Raw genomic sequence first — 8,441 nt, forward strand, 5'->3', positions numbered from 1 at the left:
TCATATAATCAATAATTCTACCAGAGAGTTCAGCAATCACATCCTCGGGTTTAGCACCACCTACTTGTCTATCATCTGCAGCTCTAAGATTATTCCATGTATCACCTAATTCATGCGCATGATCCGTGTGACGAATCTTTCCCCAAATAGGCTGTGGAACAACATTCCCAAACAACATGTCTATATCGGCTAGATTCATAATACATGAATCCACAGTTTGAGATAGCTCCTTATAGTACCATGCTGGATTTTTACGTGGATCAGGCAAAGTCTGTTTTAAGGCTAAGACTTCAGCACGTTTCCATGGAACATGTACCCAATCTCGCTGAAAGTCTGGAAGAATAGCTGGATTAGCAGCTGCATCACCAGGTCTCCAAACTGGGGGAACCTCACGCATCGGATATTGACGCGCCTTCCTCCTAACTGACGGATCAGGCTCAAACAGTCACTGAGAAGGTGATTCACTCCTAAACGACAACAACGTCGCAACTGCTTTCTCAACCCCAAGACCCACAACAGTCCTTTTCTCAAATTCAGAACGTATACGGTACAACTTAGGTGGAGTTTGTCCTACTTCAGCATCTTCCCATTGTTCACGAAGGAAAGAACACATCATATCAAAAACATATCTTTGTTTCGGTGCTTCCCATTGATGGAAAACATTCATAACACCCTCGAGATCATAAAGCGAAGGATATGTAACCCCTTTACGCGCTAAGTGATCTAACACTGTCCGTTCACTAGGACTAGGCAACTGACTACGCAATTGCTTACGCTCCACAACAGGAGACATACCTAACGAACCAAAAAGAGGAGAAAAGAGACCAGCAACAGCATCGGTCATTCTCTGTCGAGCAGAAGGAGAAGTTGACAAAAGAACAGGAGACGGAGCAGAATGAGAAGAAACCGAAGTTGGAACAGTAACAAAAGGAGTAGACAAGACAGGCGTAGGAGTAGCAGACGAAGGAGGTAGCAAAGTCGGCGTCCCTCGAGATGGCTGCGCCAAAGGAATAGGAGCCAACGGAAGAGGAGTCTGCTGTTGAGGAATCACAGGAGGCAAAGCAACCGGAGGTTGCGCAACTACAGGTGGCGGAGGTGCCGTAGCACTCTGCGCATAAGGGGATGGCGACCTCAATAGGTGCGACATTAAAGGATCTTTCACAAGATCTTTCTTTTCTTCTTGCTGTTGAGGTGGCAAAGCTGGATAGCACTTGTCTACTGCTAATTTTCGTTGCCTAAGCATCTGCTCGCTTTCTTGTTCTTCTTCGTTATCCCTAAACTGTATAGCAGCTTGCACCATTGACATACCTCGTTCTCCTTTATTTTTCTTCGCTAACTTAATTTCTTTCTGTTTGGCTTCCTTTCGCCATAAGCGGAAAGAGTCAAACATCGCCGGCCGGGCTTTCTTCTTGAACAGTTTAACTTCGAGATTGTCTAAAATCTCTGTTTCAAAGCTACCATAACGGGGCCACTGTAGGACACCGTCTTTCCTGGTATATTTGATCCATACTTCATTATACGCGATAGGGCCCACTCCATGTTTTATGTAGAGCTCATAGGTCGGAGTTTCAATCAGAGGAACCGGACACAAATCCTCCAACCGGGAATCCCTAGTACAACCAAAACCAAATATCTTTCCAAGTCTGCTAAGACCAGGCATCTTCGCTCACTAGTCTAGCTTCAAACTTCAAGGGAAATCTCAAAACGATAGTCTCGTGAATACAAGAGTCCCTCGGCTTTAGGGCCTGCAGGTACCAAATCAAAGCGATCCCAAAGGGATACCAAAACAAAACTAAGGACTGGGAGACGCTCCACTCATACTTAACTGAAATGTCGATGGCGTCACCAGAAGACCCGTCTATCGTCTCGCTCTACAAATCGTCTTATGGCTCCAAGACAGGGCGACAGTCAGGGTAGCAGTCCTTCGTAGCCGTCGGAAAACGGGGAACCTCGCAGCAAAGACTTTCGGACCACTACGACATACAGGGGTCGATGAAGTGGCAGGCCTTCCTCCAGAATTTTCACACGAAGCTCCTCACGATCTTCAGGCTTGGACCGGTACCGCTGAAGTCGCCCCACGTTGGGTGCCAACTGAAGAACCGGGTTTTAGAACCCAGCGGCGCCAGGGATAACGCCCGATGTCTTCGAATTCCCCTGCCTTGGCAAACAGAGACACGGGACACTTCTTGATGACGTCAAAGACCAAATTTATTGGCTGCAACCAGGAACAGAGGTCTACGAAGCACAGCACCGGCGGTTCACTAGAGACTGCACAAATTCATAGAGCCGACCATCGTCTTTTATGCTAAAAATCACATTCCTGCCTTGCATCAATTACATACAAACTGACCAATAGAAGGATGACATTTCAAACATATCGCTTGTCCAGCCCACCAGAAATGACAAGGCAAAATTCAACATTCCTGTTTGAACGGGCCGGACAAACCCATCGTAAAGACCTCAACCCAAATCAATAATTAAGCCATAAAGGAAGGAACAGAAGCAGATGAGAAGCAAGATAGAAGGGTGTGTGCATGTACCATAAACTCAGCAATGTCCTGCTCTTTGATCTCTATCTGACCAGCTGCTTAACAAGGAACTGGCTCAACGAGGTCAGCCTCCGGCAAGGGAGTCCGTTCGTTCAGGTCACACAGAAGTCAGCTAAAGGTGTACGTGTCCCAAAGACTCGTTCGGCCATAGTCATCGGCCTATGTGAGGGCAACCACACAAAATGGCTGCCGCACACAAAATGGAACCCAAGGGTTCAAATGAAATCCCTGAATACGTAGTGTTCTCATTGATCGGTTATGACGAAAACACTCGTACATACCACACTCGTCATTTGCGGTCCGCTGATACCAAAATCGTCGATATCCGACGACCTTTATTGAACGGGTTCGGAATCACGGAACCTCAGGACCGCAGAACCACAGAACCACACATATTGAGTGCGATGGGGAAGTAAAGTAAGAAAGGTACGGAGGGCAGAGAAAGTAGCTATTATATGGAGAAGAGGGTCTTGTAATTACAGGACAGAGGAAGAAGAACCATATGAAGAGGGAAAGAGCGGCTAGAGAACTGAATCTTACAATATTAATGTATGGATTACAGAATCCACACATTGCAAGGTGGGAGGAGGAATAACAGGAAGAAACAGAAAAGCAGGAGAGCCATTGTGCATCATGACAGAATGTGAACAGGAGAATTAAGGCATTACACAATAGAAAAGGAAGGATTTACAGGGGAAGCTGGGTATTAAAAATTCGGATGTCTGTAGGAGAAATGGATTGCTACTGAATGGGTGGGAAATGGGATCACAGGATTGGACTGGAAGAGCAAAACATGATAAACCAGGTATTGTTCCTCTATGTATTGGGCTAGAGTAAAGTAGGCAAACATATATTTGACAACAGGTAGTGGGCGTTAAATGAGAGGACATTGTTTATAAAAGTTTCTTCAAAATATTTGACCCATACAGGCTCCATGCCATGTTTGCATCGTATTTCACATGTTATTCTTATAAGCTTTAAGAGCTGATTTACTACATTTATGGTTAGTCATTTACACTGCTTTGAGAGGCAAATCTTTGCCATTTTATGGTCAGACACAGTTATTTCTGGGTTATTTTTAAATCTTTTTGTGGCCAGATTCATTTTTTTTGGAAACTGAATTGGGACTGATTTAGTGCAGTATCTTTAGGCAATTTAAATCATTTTGCGATTTCCTATGCCATCAATCCCAAGCTTGGTGGATTAATAGTGGTTAAGGAATAAACTATGATAGAAATAACCAACAGTAGCCAGCGTAGCAGTGATCACACCAAGGTACCAACCCCTGTCTGCTACGGCCCCATGGAAGAATGAGGGGGGCACAACATGCATATGACACATGCTTGAGATAGGCTCTTCGGTCATGCCCACCCTTTTCTCACTACCACTGCAGGGAAAAGTGTGTGCTCTGTTTAGATGGATATCACAAAGGCAATATGTTTTCAAATGGCATTTGGACTCCAGAGGACTAAGGTACTATTTATTTAACCGGTCAGTTTTGATGTGACCATATTCATCTTCAGTGGGTAGTTTTGCTGAACATTGCCTAAACTGTAACAGGAAATAACAGAAGGCAGGAATGGGAACCACCACAAAAACACTGCTCTGACTTGGACAATGTATTGAGGGAGCCTGACCGCCCTACTGTGACCTGTCCTTTTTTGAGTTGGCTTCACAATGCCAGTCATTGTGGAGGAGACACCAGTACTGCACAATGGCACATCGTACCATGAGGAAGGCAGTTGAGATAATTGGATGTGTACTGAGCAACTCACGTACAATTGAGAACATTTACCTTTCTCCCCACTCTGACATGGAAATTAAATTCAACATGAGATTGGCAGACAGTTGAATGTCTGACACATCTCTGCACTTTCCCTGCCTTAGAAGGAATCATCCACCAGGTTTCAATTTTCTCTACTCCAGCTTTGATTCTCAGGCAATATGGACATCTTGTAACTGCTAGCTTCTGGGCTGCAATTGTAACCACAATATGTGGCTGGTGGGTGAAGTGCATGAGAAAACATAGAAAGAAATTTTAGGCAACTAAACAGTGATTCACAAATGTTAGCAATTCCCTGAAACAGCAAGCCCCACAAAATCACAGAAGAAGCAATGCCTAATAATAAGTGCATATGGTCCTCATGCTATTTCAATGAGCAGTGAGTCACATGCCTAAGTCCTTTTAAAGGCAGGTTAGAACGACAGATACTCTGACCCTAAGCTGAATGATGTTGAAACAACAAGCCAGGCTTAAACTGACTGCAGCTTAATTCATACAAATCCTGTTTCTGAGTTCTGGTGCTTCTTTATCTGTGTAGGCCCATAGTTCACATGCAAATAACAGGCATCGATGCACATCACGCCAGCTGTTGGCTTGAATAAAAAAAAACTGAACAAGTGATCAGACCTCAAGTCCCTTTGATTGTGATCTAGTTTAAAAGGTTATTTACAACGGAAGGGTTGTGCAATGGCACAGGTAGTGCCTTCCGCTTGGTGAACCACACCACAGACGTGTGGACAAATTACCCATATCCCCTAAACTAGGTGGAACCTAGAGCCAATTAAAAATACTTAAAATACACCCACAGGACACACAGGCTGTGCATTGCGTTCATCTACCGGGTTGAGTGTAGAAGTGCACTACAAGAAGTTAGTTTAAGAATACATTGTAATGTAATTCCAGAGGCTCGCATCATTCTGGTGATCGTGTAAGTACCTCAGGACCAATGGCTTACTACTACTATACTCAACTCAACAAGGCACTGGATGGGAGATTCTACATCAACAAGAGTAGCCAAATAATTAAACCCCACATTGTTGTGCAGTGTGTGATCTTTGATTGAACATCCCCTGGAAACAAACAAGAAATATAAACTTGTGGTGTTGTGGAACCTCTTTTCTTTTTTTTTTTAGGTCCTCATTTCACCATTGGCGTCTGCAATATCCACAATTAAAACCTGATCCGTCCTGGGCACCCAGGGCTAGTGTTCTTGCATTCGCCTTGGTCCTACCAGGCCTGCTTCTTTGTATGAGGCATGGTGTAATCATAGAACCTTTGAGGCCTTAGACCAGCCTAATCTCTTTGCCCCACAAGATCAAAGGTTCCCACACATTGTTGTTGCCATTATCTGCCAAGCCCATATCTAGACGCGCCATGCCTAGTGCTGCGCGCAGCCAGTTTTCATAGAGAGGCATACTAGGATCCTTCCACAGTTTGCAGATCTCTCTATGAGCGATCAAAATCAAACAGAAAAACAAGCCCAATTGTGTCGCAGATAGCAACCTTATGAGAGCCATATCCAATCCAAACAGAACTCGAGCTGCATTGAGGCACAGCTTAACTTTAAAAATACCTTCCAGAGCCCTCCCCAGTCTAGCCCAAAAATTAGAGAAAATATCACAATCAAAAAAAGTGAGAATGTCATCAGACTCAACCAGGCCACATCTACGGCACTTAGGGAGAGGACAAACAACAAATTTCGCTATTTTTTGGGCGTATAATACAACCTATCAATAACATAGAAATGTTTTTTTTTAACCACATGGCTGCTGCGGGGATTTTTGCCCTGTGCTGCAAATTACCATTTTGCTGTTTCCATGACGAGCTCAGCTCGTCATCAGCACACGACACCCGTGGGTGATGACGAGCTGAGCTCGTCATCAGCAGCGAAAGGGTTAAGAGAAGCTGGCCTGACTAATTTATATAAAATTTGGAGGGATAAAGCATAGAGACTAGCTGAAGCCTCTTCCAGGGTGAAGGAATTCCATACAAGATGCGATGGGGGAAGCTGTGTATCCTCTGTGTCTAACAGGCTTCTATACCAAAAGCCCACCTCTTTTTTCCTGGGATTCGGACTTTGAAGGGCATTCTCAATCTCCAAATTTCCACCTATATTCTCCTTCTCTGCTAAAAACCAGGAACTAAGTTGCAAGTATTTAAATCTGGAAAATGAATCCCCTATCTTTAATCTCAAAACGTCCCAGGGGAGAACCCCCTCAGATGTTACTAGGTCAGACCATATCTTAATCCCTGCACTCTTAATGGGGGACGCTAGACCATCTCTGAGGCACTCGGGCGATCCCGGGGAGTCCCAAATTGGGGCAAAATCAGAATAGTATTTTGTACCCCATCTCCATTTAACTCTGTACCAAACATGAAGTGCTCGTTTTAAAACCTTCAGTCGAACCTTCTTGAACAACTTTGGTGCACCAAACTTATACAAGAACCCAGTATCCCCTCCCTCAAGATTAACCATTGTAGTCGAGATCCGGCCCCAGTTGGAATCGTCGGGACTAGAGAGCAGACAGCATATATTTTTTAACTGGAAAGAGAATGAATACCACATCCGGCAGCGCTAGGCCTCCCTTTAAGAGTTTTTGTTTTCACTTTTTCCAGGACAACCTGGAATTTTTATTTGCCCATATAAAGCTGCCTATTTTACCCTGGATTTTCCCCAGAAGCTTATCTGGAAAGACTAGGGGTATAGTGCGGAATAAATATGTCAGTTTCGGGAGGATGACCATCTTGACTAGATTAACACGGCCATATATTGTAAGAGGAAGATTTTGCCATCTAGTAAACAGATGGTCGATCTCCTTGGCCACCTTCTTCAGATTTAACTGGGTGATACTATTTAGGTGCTGTTCTATACTTATTCCCAGATACTTAAACTCGCTACTGCGAGTGCCTGGCCAATTGTCAACCCCCCAACACATGACCTCGGTCTTGGTGTTGGTAATCGAGTAGCCAGAGTACAGATCAAATTCGGTCAAGGCAGCCTCCACCCTAGGGAGCACCCCCGCTGGGTCACTGGTATAAATCAGCAAATCATCAGCATACAGAGCAAATTTACAGCAGTATTCCGAAACTTTAAAGGGGGTGATCATAACATCCATCTTCAATGCCTGCGCGAGGGGTTCAATATAAATATCGAACAAAAGGGGCGAGATGGGGCACCCCTGCTGTGTTACCCTTTTTATACTAAAGCTTGGTGTCAGAAGACCATTTAAGAGAATAACAGCAGAAGCACCCTCATAACACCTAATAAGTGTTTGTATAAATGTTGAGCCGAATCCCAGCGTTTTTAAAACTTCCCATAAAAATCCCAGTTGACACGGTCAAAAGCCTTGGCTGCGTCATACGCAGCCACTGCCAGGGGCTCCGACATGCCAGCGCTAGGTCAATACTGCCTATTAGTTGCAGAGTTTGCTCCTGGATATATCTGCCCGGGATAAAACCCTTTTGGTCAGCATTGATCAATTGTGGGGCCATCTTAGCCAATCTCCCTGCCAAAATGCTGGTGAAGATCTTATAATCGGCATTAAGCAAGGAGATAAGCCTATAGGAGTCAGCTTTGAGGGGATCTTTCCCTGGCTTTAAAATAAGTACTATAAAGGCCTCCTTCCACGATGGAGGGACCCTCCCCTCTGAACTGTATATGCATTTAAAAAGTTCACACAGCCTTGGAACTAAAACCTCCTGAAACACTTTGTATACTTCACCTGGAAGGGCATCGGTACCTGCAGCTTTATTATTCTTTATTTTCTTTATATAAAGCCTGATTTCATCCTCCGTAAAGGGGCTATTCAACACGTCTCGACCCTCGTCTGACAGGCTTGGTAAGGCCTTACTTTCCAGCCATTTTTTAATGTTATTAATGCTTGGAGTAGCCTCTTCCTCATAAAGTTTAGAGAACAAAGTAAGCAGACACATCTGCATATCCTCCTGATCACAAGAGGTAGTCCTTGAGTCAACAATTATTAAATTATTAATGTTGTTCCTTACGCGGTCCGCTTATATTTTCCGGGCTAACATGGCACCAGCTTTTTCCCCATATTCGTAATTTTCCATGCCATGGACAGCCCATTGTACTTTGACCTTCTGATCTA

Source organism: Lissotriton vulgaris, chromosome 3_1, assembly GCF_964263255.1.
Source record: "Lissotriton vulgaris chromosome 3_1, aLisVul1.2, whole genome shotgun sequence".
NCBI lineage: Eukaryota > Metazoa > Chordata > Amphibia > Caudata > Salamandridae > Lissotriton > Lissotriton vulgaris.